This window comes from Cebidichthys violaceus, unplaced genomic scaffold, assembly GCF_023349555.1.
Source record: "Cebidichthys violaceus isolate CVI_PGR_0920_01 unplaced genomic scaffold, fCebVio1.0.p SCAF_15, whole genome shotgun sequence".
In the NCBI taxonomy this organism is placed as follows: domain Eukaryota; kingdom Metazoa; phylum Chordata; class Actinopteri; order Perciformes; family Stichaeidae; genus Cebidichthys; species Cebidichthys violaceus.
In genome coordinates this window covers 2,560,981-2,575,389 of record NW_027176318.1, presented here as the reverse complement: position 1 = coordinate 2,575,389, position 14,409 = coordinate 2,560,981, and the positions used below count along the sequence as shown (strand labels likewise).

General features: G+C 44.3%; 1 pseudogene; it reads left to right on the top strand.

The window, feature by feature from the left end:
• Window positions 1-10,473: 10,473 nt before the first annotated feature.
• Window positions 10,474-13,608, top strand: LOC137872078 (uncharacterized; annotated as a pseudogene).
• Window positions 13,609-14,409: the final 801 nt, after the last annotated feature.

The following is a 14,409-nucleotide window of genomic DNA, read 5'->3' as shown; positions in this document are numbered from 1 at the left end:
ACAACAATTGTATTAAGGCATCAGTTACTGAAACATGAACTTTCTTGTTTGAAATCACATTTCCTCTGTGGACTAGAGGACAAGTGTTGCTTCCGTTTCCCTTGAAACTGGTACATCATCAGGTTAAAAGGGATTTTGAAAAGTCACACTGCTACACAATTTCCCCTCAAGGTTCAATAAAGTTAATCTTACCCTTAACCTCAATGATCACGAAGAGTGAACCCCATAAATGCTACTGAAATAGAGACCGCTGACATTTACCCTGACGTGTCCAGTGCAATTTTGATGACGCATTCTCCAGCTTCTTTTTTTTTTTTTTGTGGAGCCAATCCAGTCGCTCCCCATACTGGATTGTGGACAGTATGGCACAGGAATAGCCTGTCAAAACAAATGAAAGAGATAGAGAAAAATAGCATGAGGGAATGGATTGATCTCTATCTGCAGCATTCTCCTGCAACTCTGGCTTAAGTTTGCTCAGATTTTTTTGGCAAAGCATTCCCTCGTCTTTTCATTCATTTTCTGTTGGTGTCTTCCATATAAAGCCTCTTGAAGTTGTGCTCTTTTAAGTGCCAAATTAAAGACATTATACACAGGCGGCCTCTGAAAACTGGCGCGGCTCATGTTTACTGTTTCTCTCTCAGATATTATAATCCCACTATTGAATTTACCCTCCTCAACTCCTTCCTCGGCCCTCAGTGTTTGCTATTATTCCATCTGAAAGGCAGAGAGCAAAAATATTCCATTATGTCCTCTGTTGTATCTGTTTCATGTGTGCGCTTGGCAGGCAGGTTATGAATACAAATTCAGTTTCACAGCAGCACCGGAGGTAATATCGTATCTATTCCTCTCTCTGAGAACAATGGTAGAAAACATCTTGTGATTTTGCACCCACAGTATGTCTGGCACTTAACCTTTCCTTTCCATCACACAGCTGTATGAGATGCCATCCCGGGTTGCTGAAATTTAGGCAGGTAAACGAGGCAGAGCCGAGCAAAGCGACCAACTGATATGGAGATGAGACGTGGTTGGCTGTCCCCACGGGGCAGGGGTGAGATTGAAGGCTTTGGCTTTGGGAATGCATTTAAAATGTTGATGCGTTTTCTCTACTCGTTCTTTTTGCCGGCAGCGTTGATCTGCAAGCAAGACCTAAATCAACCCACACAAATGAACTGAACAATGACTGACGTTTAGCAAAGCGCTGTTGGCTTCCAGTCGGCTGTTTGTCACCTTGCAGGTCAAGCTCAACCAGAGCCCAATATCTGAAGATATTTCTAGCAATAAGACATGTCAGTGTGTCATACTTGTTTTTTAATGAAGAAAAATACAAATTGTGACGGATAGTGTGTAATACATACACAAACATATACACATATATATATATATATATATATATATATATATATATATATATATATATATATATATATATATATATATATATATATATATATATATATATATATATATATATATATACACACACCCCAACAAATTGTTATCGCTCTCTAAGTTAATCAATTATTTGTTGAAATCATCTTATTGAGTACAGTACAGTAATTATTTAATAAAATCCTTCTCTCTTAATGTAAAACAAAATCTTTACTTTTTACTATTCTGCATCATGGGACATGAATGTATCCAATTGAAAGTGTTTTGGGAAGGGCAGTTAATCATAACAACACACTTGACCATGACTTTGCAACTTGCTGAGGGGCCCTTAGGCCAGCTGTAGGAGGTTAAAGCCAGGGTTGGTAATCTTAAGGAGTCAGCAAGAGTACACAAGATTTTGTAAAAATCAAGCCCAGTATTGCTGACTGTTTTCCAATGAGCAACTGGCGGCGCAAAAAGTCACAAGCGATAAACTAATTACCAGTGACAGCCCGTCCCCAACATATAATGATCGTAAACGACAATGGTAAACAACAAACATGGATATTGTTATTACTCGCAGATTGCAAGTTAGCAGCTGATGGAAGACTGCTGTTGTAGACGGGCAGGTAGCCCATCCAGTCATTTTTCCAGAATTACATTACATTACAGTCATTTAGCAGACGCTTTTATCCAAAGCGACTTACAATTCAGTATCTATCTACACACCATAGACTAGGGAGCTACGGGGTTAAGTGTCTTGCTTAAGGACACATTGACATGAGACTAGCAGAGCAGGAGCCGGGGATTGAACCACCGACCCTCAGATTGAAAGGTGACCCTGCTCTCCACTTGACATGACATTGGCTTATTACAGTCCTTAAAGATTTGACTCATTATTGTCTGAATGACAAATATAACAAAAAAAGCTTTTTGAAGATCACCAACTCTCAAACTAAAAGATATTTAGAAACATGTGCCATGTAAATCTTGACAAGCAAACTATTTTGCAGTTAATCAAATACCCGTGCCACAGTCTATGTATTCATCTCCACCCATTTATTAGAGTGAAGGTCTGGTTCATTCTGTCACAGGTATCTTTTGTGATACTATTGTGTAGCGCTACAGTTGGACATTGTTTTATATGCATAGTGGTCTAAACACAATCAAACTTTCTAAAATTGCCACCAAGTCTCATATTAGAAGTGGCAGCAATAGCCAATAAAACCATAATGTTTCAACTTTTTATTCAAGTGGAGCATTTCTTTTTGTCATTACATTCAGGAGCAAATTTCCAAAAGGCAATAAGCCTCATTGTGAAAACTTCACAGATCAGATCAGCGCTGATAGCCACACGCAGTGAGTGAACTTGTTATTGTCTTCAGAGAGTTGGTGGAAACTGAAGCACATTTAGAAGGGCTGTCGGCTCAAACGCATTTATTTTGGGATGCAGCGACAGTTGTGACATGACAAATAAATTAATAAAGCTCCCCTACATTTTTTAAAATATGAGATTTAAATAATCAATGAAGTTACGCTGCTGAGCCTTGTGTGTGTGTAAATGTGCACAATGAAAGGAGAGTAGTTAAATGAGCACTCGTCTGTCCCAAGCCTGGTCTATATGACCCGAGGCTGGCCGCATGGATTCCAGGTCTTGCTCAGACTGGCTGACTCACAACCGACGCACTGGCCTCAAGTGCGTTCATACTTTACCACATGGATCATTGCATTCAGAAGCATTACATTACAGTCATTTTAGCAGACGCTTTTATCCAAAGCGACTTACAATTCAGTATCTATCTACCATAGACGCAGCTACGGGAGCAATTTTGGGGTTAAGTGTCTTGCTCAAGGACACATTGACATGAGACTAGCAGAGCAGGAGGTGGGGATCGAACCGCCGACCCTCTGATTGAAAGGCGGCCCTGCTCTCCACTTAGCCGCAGTCAAGCAAAAATTGCAAACGGCACAAAACTTTACAGCCGTGTTTGCGCTGTATAATCAGTGGCTCAATATCTTTTCAGACCTTGAGACGAGGTAGCTAGCGATTGGAAATGATGCGCAATTCATGTTGCTATCGGTGGCCGCAATACTTTTTTTTTAACCTTCTGTACCCGGGGGCTCACGCGTTCATCCAAAATTTCACCCACGCAAAATGCAAAACAAGTGCACTCATCAGTAACAAATATAATGTTGCATACCTGCTCAAACTGCAGATCCTGGGTTACAAAGTCATCTCAGCTGTTTGAATAGAGAGGTCTAGTCTCTCTCTGTGCCTGCTAGCTAAAGGGGGAGGGTTATACGTTTCAGCAAATCGGACTTTAGAAATTTGACCGGTAGTTTTTTGATTCTGACTGGCTAACGATTCTGTCAATCAAAGGCACATGGGGTAGTCTCAATAGCAGGGGCTCTGACGCGTCTAAAGAAGGTTCATTGAGTCAAATCGTCCAATCATAGGCTCCCAAATAAACAAGCTCAGATAGGATTTAGGCTCTCAAAATGATGCCAAACTGCTGTATTTGGATAGACCGAACACTATTAGTGGTAAAAGAAGTGAAATATATAATTATATAGTATATCAAATTACAATGGAACAGCTAGAACAAAATTACATTTTGGCTGACCTCGCCTGACCTCTCTGTACTAAAACCTCTTACTTTTTTGTGCTTCACTTTCTCAAAGTACAATTTTGCCCAGAGACTGTCCATATATTGTGCTATGAGTTTAAACCTAGAAGCTACATCATTCCTAAAAATACATATCCTGAAAGTGCTTCTTTTTTTTTAGATGAAAATTACAATTTCCAATTTGTGCTGTGTGCCATCTTAATTTACTCTTAACCAGTAACATATATACTGATAATTACACATCTGAACAAATCTCACAAGTGTTACCTTTATTATAACACCAAAACTATCAAAATACAGCTTTTAGTCATTTAAGTATGACTATGCAATTTTCGAGCAGAGGCCTAAAAATAGGCCCAGGGTCCAAATTAATTCGCCCCTCAGTTTACCTCGAGCCAACATCTAGTCACCCTTAGTTTGAATTGCATAGACACAGTGCTATTCTCTGATCACTAGACTTAAATGGAGAGGTGTGCGTGTGTGTGTGTGTGTGTGTCAGAGAGATAGAATTTTGGTTATGAACGAGTTCCTCTTCCATAGATTTTTCACTGAGATTAACTGAGGTGTGGAAAAGCTCCATCCTGTGTGATTGCAACAACTAGGGGCCAACTGTGCTGGTTGGAACCCCAACCTGGTTTCACTTAATAAACTCATGATAAAGGCAATTATTCTAGACACAGTAAACCATCAATCTCGCTTACATTTTAAAAAGCTCCAAATAAATTTGTCTGTTGGGAGACTGTGGTTTCATTACCACACAAAAATTAATCTCCTTTTCATTCTATTTTTTTTCCAGTTGTATGACGACTAATGGAAAATTTGCTCCCACTTCAGTCGTTAGGCATTCAGAAAATATGGCTCTTTTCCTCTAGTAATGGGACTTTTAAATAAATCATTCATAGCACCAAGCTAAATTAAACGCAATACATTTTCAATGATTCCTTTTAACCTGCTGTGCAGATGGAGTAGGCCATTCTGTTGCTATGGTGCATTTACTCAACAAAATGTAGCTATAAATGACTTCCGCACAATACGGCCTTTTTAGTTAATGATTTTCAGATGGGGTTTCAGGGAAATTGAGCTGGGAAAAAGACAGCTTCAAGGGTTGTTTGAGCTGCCATATGTAAAGACGAGGAATATGCGCTATTACAGATGTCTGATCACAAGGAAAATCTTTTTCTTTTCCCATCCACTCAATTCTCCCCCCAGAGCTGTTGTCTGTGTGTTTTGCTGTGACAAATGGAACAGCTGCATTGTGATGGCCGGCTTCCAGCACTGATGTAAGGGCTCCGTCTCACAGCGAAGATTACTGTGGTTTTGTTGTCCTCAAAACTGACAAGAATAAATATTCATTTTTGGCTTACAGTATTTGCATCCCGATGTGACGGCTGTCATGTTTGTTTACACACCCCATCAGCCCTTTCAGAACAGCCGGGCAGGCCGCTTCAACACCTTTAGCTTGTAAGTACAGTTCAGTTTCTACCATTTCCCCAAAGCATTCTGTTTGGGATTTTATTTCACAACCTTCCACGTGACCATTAACATCCATTCATGTTCTGCACTGACAAAATCCAACCTAAATAACTACAGATTTACAGTAAATGATGTTGAGAAGTCCAAAGTAATCTGTTCCCACATTGAAGTTAAATGAGTGGAAAAATGGCTGACTAGAAAGAAGGAAAACCAATTCAATGAAACATAACTTTGTATTTTGCTTTGTAAAAAGTTTCTGTCCACACATAACCCTTCCAACACCTAGACTGGTGCCTTGTGTAGACAGTACATGTACTGTGTTGCCTCCAAATTCCTATTCAGTATTGTGCAAATGTTGGAATATTCTATTTATCAAGGTTGTCCCATTGAAATCCCAAATCTCTTTTCTAGAGACTTTATGTTTCACACAGAAAAGCACAAAAGAAGCAACAGACATAAAACAAGTAGAAAATAACATCAATGAGTTGGCATTCAGTGCCAGAACAAGTACAGTCATTAATTACTTTTTTTAAATCTGATAAAGCTGATAAAATACCTACTTTTAAGTGTGTCAGCAGTTCGCCCAAAGATGAGGGTGCAAAAATCTTAAAAGCACTTCCACCTAAAACAGTACAGGTTTGAGGAATGATGTACAGTTGAAACCAGAAGTTTACATACACTTCAAAAAGACACATAACTAATTTTTTTCTCACTGTCTGAAGCTAAATCAGACTAAACCTCTTCTGTTTCAGGTCAGTTAGGATTACCAAAATTATTTATTTTTGCTAAATGCCACAATAATGAGAGAGAGAATATTTTAGAGAATTTTGTATTACTTTCTTCGAGGTCAAAAGTTTACATACATTTCCTTAGTATTTAGTAGCATTGCCTTTGAACTGCATGACTTGGGTCAAACGTTTTGGGTATCCTTCCACAAGCTTCTTACAGTACTCTGCTGGAATTCTGGCCCATTCCTCCTGACAGAACTGGTGTAACTGAGTCAAGTTTGTTGGCCGCCTCGCTCGCACACGCCTTTTCAGATCTGCCCACAAATTTCAGATGGGATTCAGGTCAGGGCTTTGTGATGGCCACTCCAAGACATTGACTTTGTTGTCCTCAAGCCACTTTTTAACTATTTTGGCAGTATGCTTAGGGTCATTGTCCATTTGGAAGACCCATTTGCGCCCAAGTTTTAGCTTCCTGGCTGATGTCCTGAGATGTTGCCTTAATATTTCCAGGTAATGTTCTTTCTTCATGATGCCGTCTATTTTATGAAGAGCTCCCGTTCCTGCTGCAGCAAAACAGCCCCACAACATGATGCTGCCACCTCCATGCTTCACAGTTGGGATGATGTTTTCAGGTCTACAAGCTTCCCCCTTTTTCCTCCAAATGTAACGGTGGTCATTATGGCCAAACAGCTCCACTTTAGTTTCATCAGACCACAGGACATGTCTCCAGAAGTTAAGGTCTTTGTCTTGGTGTCTTTTTGCAAACTGTAATCTGGCTTTTTTATGTTTCTTTAGGAGTAATGGCTTCCTTCTTGCTGAGTAGCCTTTCAGCCCATGTTGGTGCAGGACTCGTTTTACTGTGGATAATGACACTTTCTTACCAGCTTCAGCCATCATCTTCACAAGGTCTTTAGCTTTTGTTCTGGGGTTGATTTGCACATGTCGGACCAAAACACGTTCATCTCTGGGACACAGAGCCCGTCTCCTTCCTGAGCGGTGTGATGGCTGGACATTCCCATGATGTTTATACTTGCGTATAATTGTTTGCACAGATGAACGTGGCACCTTCAAGCATCTGGAAATTGCACCCAAGGATGAACCAGACTTGTGGAGCTCCACGATTCTCTCCCTGATTTTTTTGGCTGATTTCTTTTGACTTTCCCATGATTTCAAACAAGGAAGCAGAGTGTTTGAGGTGTGGCCTTAAAATACATCCCCAGGTGTGCCTTCAATTAACTCACATGTTGTCAGTTAACCTATCAGGAGCTTCAAAAGCCATGACATCATCATCTGGGCTTCCCCACGTTGTTTAACGACATAGTATTTTTGGTGTATGTAAACTTTTGACCTCAAGGAAAGGAATATAAAATTCTCTAAGAAATTCTCATTCTCATTATTGTGACATTTAGCAAAAGTTAAATAATTTTGGTAATCCTAACGGACCTGAAACAGGAGAGGTTTAGTCTGATTTAACTTCAGACAGTGAGAAAAAAAGTGTTATGTGTCTTTTTGCACAGTGTATGTAAACTTCTGGTTTCAACTATACATGACATACCCATCCCCAGGTTTTCTGTGTACCATTTAGAGACTGTAATCATTTTTTTAAATGCAAACTTTACGTTTACCATGTGAACAAACGATTAAGGTCACAGGGTCCCTGCCTCACAGCACTGTTTCTCACTTTTCACAGTTAGAAACCAGCCTTGTGTGAGGAATTTAAAGTTTAAAAGCATTCCTAGTATGTTTTAAAGCACTCCTGGTGGTGAATATTTTGTCAATGTTTACTTAAGGTTTAAACCAAAAGTTATAATTATTATATAATATGTTTGCTTGTAGAAGTTTTGAACCAGGGAGTGTGGTCATTTCATGCATTGAATGTATATTGAGTGTCTGTGAGGGGGGTTTGAGGAATGTCCCAGGAGCGTATACGTAGTTGACTGAGATGTCTGCCCAGGACAATGGGTCAGCCAAGGAGGAGCTCATTGGACTTCAGCCAATCGTGGAGCAGATCGATAGGCTAAGGAATGTGACTCTTGGGAGATAAAGAACTGTAAATCCCAGGAGAGAATCAGACCTTCTCCCGACCATGATGCAGACATACAGTACGTGTCTGTCTCGTGGCCCGGACGGGGCCTCACTTTCATGAAATTTATGTTTGTTTTGTTAATAATAGTGTATTCGGTTTGTAACTGTTTAGCTTCTGTTTGTTATTAAATATCTTTTGATTTGATTTTAACTTGGACCAGCTTATTTTTTGGCCCTGCTCTGCTGATAAAAGACGCAGCAGTAGGAGACATGCGGCCTCAAATTGTCTGCGAGAGAGTTGAAACCCTAACACTTGTTCAGTATTAAATGTTTGTGTGCAAACACATTTGGAGTAATCATCGTCTGTCTGTGTTTTAATCCCAGTTTCACCTTTGCCTTTTAGTGCATGTTAGTGTGCGTGCCCCACTGACTAGCTCACAGCCACCTCTCTGCACTGTTCTCATCCAACTGTACAACGCCGCCGTGACCCATGGCGTCGCACCGGAAGCATAACACCCACCTCAGGTCAGCACTGTTAGCTCTGTCAGCACTGTTAGCGTCGTTTGCACTGTTACCTGGGAGCTGCTGGCTCAGCTGTCGCCATGTTGACAGACATGTGGATGGTCACGCTTATCATTAACGTACATTACTGACTTTGCTTCTTCCCCGGAGTCTTTGTGCTTTCTTGCCTTGCAGGTTTCCGTGGATCCTGGTTACACCTGGACCATGGGTTTGCCTCCTGCCGTGGTTCTTTTTCAAACGTCTTTCGGTGTTTCACTATGGGAATCGCCTCGGCGTGACCAACTATGGAAGCTCCAATGACACCACGTCTGTCAGTGACAGACAGGTCGACTGTGGTAGGGCCTCCTCGCAAATCATTCTCGCTTTCTTCCCGTGTAGAAACTATAGCTCCCTCAGCTCATCTAGGCTTGGATTTTCTACTCTACAGTTCACAGTTTGCTAAGTAAGTACTTCGGAAGATGTATAGTTAGATGTTACACAGAATATTAGAGCAGTGTCCGCGTCAAGGCGAGCTGTTCCCCAACTACCCCGTATTTCCTTACCGGTGTTGGCGGTGACTGTATTTGCTCTGGCTAACGCGTTACATTACATTACATTACAGTCATTAGCAGACGCTTTTATCCAAAGCAACTTAGGATTCAGTATCTATCTATACACCATAGACACAGCTACAGGAGCAATTTGGTGTCTTGCTCAAGGACACATTGACGCGCGACTAGAGCCAGGGATCGAACCGCCGATTCTCTGATTGAAGGACGGCCCTGCTCTCCACTTAGCCAAGGTCACCCCATGACGAGCCAACCAGTGTTCGGTTAGCATTAGCTTGTTAGCTGAGCCGAGTACCTGGAGTTCAGCTAACTTGTCACGGCGAGCAAACTTCTTCAGTACACTATTAGCCTGGGATAAACCCTGTTTGCAAGCACAATTGACCGACGCTAAACGCATTTTGGCTCACCTTGTGCGGCTAATTGTTTACGTATTTCCCTCCCTTTCCAGTCGCCATGTCGAAGGCCACTACCCCCAATAGAGGGTCGGAACTGAAGACCAAAGAGGCTGTATCCCGCCTGTTCCCTGCGTCATGCAGGGCGTCCAGCTCGGGCAGGGACCCTCACCCTATGTGCATACCATGCATGGGCGCTAAACACACTCAGGCATCGCTGGCTGACCCCCAGGCATGTTCGCACTGCGTGTCAATGCCAGAGAAAATCCTGGAAAGGAGACTGAGAGTGGTGGTATCCAATAAGCAGGACCCGTGCCTGTCAGGAACCACCACAAAAGCCACCCATCTGTCGCGAGCTACTGCTACCTGCCTGTAGGAAAGAAATGAGCAGGTACTGGTCCAGTCCATTTAAGAGTAGGCTTCCCACGAAGGGCTACTCAAAGCTGTAAATCGAGGGGATGGAGGAACTGGGTCTGGCTGAACACCCAGTAGTGGAGCCTTCGGTGGCTTATCACCTCCACCCAAACCGGCGCTCTCTCTCAGCTTCCTCAAACATCTCTCTGCCAAGTAAAACAGATCGCCTCACCACTTCCGTTTTCCAGAGAATGTATAAATACGCAGCACAAATGCTATGACTGTGCTATCTGCATACCAGGCAGAAATCCTAGAGCAGATGGGTGGGCAGCTGGACTCAGGGGCACCTAACCTGACCCTATGGGATGAGATTTGTGTGGTTAACGATCTCATCCTACGCTCATCACGGGGTGCAGTGCAAGGCTGCGGTCGTGTAATGGGCCTGGCAGTCTCAGGTGGGAGAGCCCTGTGGCTAAATCTCTCAGGAATCGGTGATGCACAGAAGGCAGAGGTTATGGATGCGGCATATGACCCAGCCAAAGGTCTGTTTGGTCCAGCTCTTGAAAAAATGAGAGAGACCAGCACCCTCAGGAAACATGAAGGTGAAGCCTTTGACCACTGCTTACCCCGGGGACACATCCCTCGCGCCCCACAGGGATCGAGGGCTGGTTTTGCTGCTACAGCAATGAGGGGGAGACAGGGAGGTGCCAGACCGCATAGACAGGCAGCTGGTCAGCAGACTAACCAGCAGACTCGGTCAGAAAACCCCAAACCATGGGGCAAACACTCCTTTGCTGCCGTGGCAGCGAGAAACCACTCTTCCCACCCTGGGGAAGGGAAGAAGAAGCGTACGACCTAACCAGCCTTGCTTCTCCCTCTGCCCTCCATCCAAAAAAAGGACCACCAAGTTCATGGAGTGGAGGAGCACCAGAGGCAACAGGTAGAACATTGTCACCAAGCACTTCAACCCAGTTCAGCAAACAAAGAAATAAAGTTAGCATTTTTGCAGCCAGGCTAAGAGCCGAGCTCACGCTCCTCCGAGGGTAGGCCGCTCCCTTCAGGTAAGGGGGGTGACGTCACCGCAGTACGTGGGCAGCCCACTCGCTGTTTGGGCAGATCAGTGGCGCGCATTCGCAGTGCACCCATGGGTTTTGTCCACTATTTCTCAGGGGTACAGACTACAATTCGCTACGAAACCACCCAGATTCAACGGTGTGTTCTTTTCAGTAGCCAAGGGGGATTCAGCTCGAGTCCTGGGGGACGAAGTAGCATCCCTGTTAAACAAACAAGCTCAGCGAGGCTTTTAATCTCGTTACTTCCTCATCCCGAAGAAGGGGAGCTCATCCCTCTGCCCCATTTTAGATCTCCGTGTGTTAAACAAGCACCTACGCAAATACATGTTCAGGATGTTAACACACAGACTGCTCTGTTGTTCGATTCGTCCGGGGGATTGGTTTGTAACAATCGATCTCTCGGATGCTTATTTTCACATCACCATTTATCCAGCACACAGGCGGTTTCTCAGGTTTGCTTATCAGGGCAGAGCCTACGAGTACCTAGCCGTGTTGTTCAGACTATGCCTTCGCCTTCTCAGCTTAATGGCGTCAGCGATATCTGTGGTACAGTTGGGGCTCCTGAAGATGAGAGTTTTCCAACGCTGGGTGTTATGCCTGTGCCCACGCCGTCACCTCAGCTGCAGAGTGAAAATATCACCGCCGTGTGTAGTAGCTCTCCGCCCTCTCGACGGCTCTCACGTCAGGTGTTCTGCTGGGAGCAGTGTCATCCAGGGTAACTTTGACAACCGATGCCTCCCTATCAGGGTGGGGAGCAACCATGTTGGGCAGAACAGTGAAGTGCATCTGGGACCCGAGGCTGGCTCAGAGTCATGTAAACCTCTTGGAGCTCTGGGCAGTGTTTTATGCACTGAAGCATTTTCAGACATTTCTCCAAAGACGCCATGTCCTGGTGAAAGACAACACTACTGTGGTAGCGTACATCAACCGCCAAGGCGGCACTCGTTCACTACAGTTGCACAGGTTGGCTCGGAAGATAATTGTGTGGAGCAGCACCAGGCTCCTGTCCCTTCGAGCAACACATGTTCCGGGCGTTTTGAACAGAGGGCCAGAACTTCTGTCCCGGGGAAACCCTCTGTACGGAGAGTGGACTCTCCACCCGCAGGTGGTGAAGCAAGTTTGGCTGAAATATGGCCAGGCAAACGTAGATCTCTTCGCCTCGCAAGAAAACGCTCACTGTCTGCTGTTTTTCTCCCCGTCAGACGTAAATGCACTCCTGGGGGTGGATGCACTGGCCCACTCCTGGCCAAACGTGCTGCTCTATGCATTCCCCCCCTCTCAGCCTGATCTCCCCGACTCTAGCCAGGGTGAGAGAATAGGGCCTGTCACTAATCCTGATAGCCCCACAGTGGCCATCCAAGCATTGGGTAGCAGAAATAATACAGCTTCTAGCGGACGAGCCGTGGCCTCTCCCCATACGCAGGGACCTTCTGTCCCAGACCGGATAATGCTCTGGGCTTGGCCCGTGAGAGGTGGAACCTGAACGCTGCAGGCCTTCCTTCACGGGTCATTGACACCATTCAGAGGGCCAGGGCCGCATCCACTCGCTCTCTTTACAGTGGTAAATGGCGGGTTTTTGAGGAGTGGTGCCATCTGAGGCACACCATTCCTTTTCAGTGTTCAGTGGTGGACCTGCTGTGTTTCTTGCAAGAATTAGTAGATAAGGGTAAGGCCTTTTCTACTATTAAAGTTTATTTAGCGGCTATCTCAGCCTATCATTTAGGTTTTGGGGAGAAGCCTGTGGGGCAGCATCCTTTAGTATGTCGTTTCATGAAAGGTGCACGTCATAAGCTTCCCGTTTCCAGGCCCCTAGTTCCTCTGTGGGATCTGTTGGTGGCGTTGGAGGCCCTCTCTCAACACCCATTTGAGCCTATGGAGACGGTGGGGATGAAGTTTATTTCACTTAAAACAGTGTTGCTCTTAGCTTTAACCACAGCAAAGTGTGTGAGTGACTTACATGCTTTATCCACTTGCCCTTCCAGTTTGCTCCAGGGCTGGCTAAGGTTTGTATGCGGCCCAACCCAGCTTTTGTGCCTAAGGTGGTGGAGTCGACCTACAGATGTCCCACGGTGGAGCTTTCAGCTTTTCACCCACCTTCATTCTCCTCAGAGGAGGAACACGTTATGCCCGGTACGAGCACTACAGGTGTATGTGAGTAGATTGGCTGGTTTTAGGAAAGGGGATCAGCTGTTTGTGTCCTGGGCCACTCCCCACAAAGGCAAGCCACTGTCCCGCCAGAGGCTGTCCCACTGGATTGTAGAGGCTATATCTCTAGCCTATAGTTGTAGGGGTTTGCAGCCTCACAGGGTTTGAGGGCTCATTCCACTAGGAGTATGGCCACTTCATGGGCCCTGTTCAAGGGTGTTTCAGGGAAGGCCATTTGCGCTGCAGCAAGCTGGGCTACGCCGCACACTTTTGTAAGGTTTTACAGGCTTGATGTCTCTGGGCCTTCCTTAGCACAGGCTGTGCTAGAGGCAAACGCGCCAGAGTCCCTGTGATAGCTATTACCAGTCTAACAATATTTGGCAATGTCATGCAATCCAGGAGTGGGCTACAGTATATCTCCCATAGTGAAACACCAAATGACGTTTGAAAAATAACGTTAGGTTACTTAATGTAAACCCTGGTTCTATGATAACAGAGTGAGGTGTTTCACCGTCACAACCCTCCTTACATTGTCACGGAAAGAAATCGGTTAGCATATGAAAACAAACTTTGTGGGTGTTCTTCTATACTGTGAAATGGGTGTCTATTAGCATTACAAGGCATTAATGCCAAATATTGGTAAGGAGTGTGAATAACCCCACTGCATAAAAAATCCCCTTCAAAATAAAAGCACAGGATTTTTTATTTTTTTCATCCAGGCAAAGACCCGCGACCCACTGAAAACGCGTCCGTGACCCAAAAGTGGGTCGCGACCCACCAGTTGAGAATCACTGGTCTAGAGGATGTCACGTGTACAGCTTGTAAAGCCCTCTGAGGCAAATTTGTGATTTTGGGCTGTACAAAAATGAATTGAACACATGTGCTCTGAATTTTGAATTTAGCACCTCAAATTTGTAATTGTTGATAAATGAGCACCCACCTGGCTTTCTGCCAAAGGCCTCAAATTATGGTGAAATTAACACAAACAATAGAAATGCTTTTTGTGAACACACATTACGTTCTGGCTACACTGAACTGTGTGGACAACACAAGTGTGAGTTCAGCGAGGCAGCTGTCACATGCTGCTCACCCAGACAGCATTGCTGCTGCTGCCAGCCCTGCTCTCTACATAGAGTCATAATTACCAGAAAGTT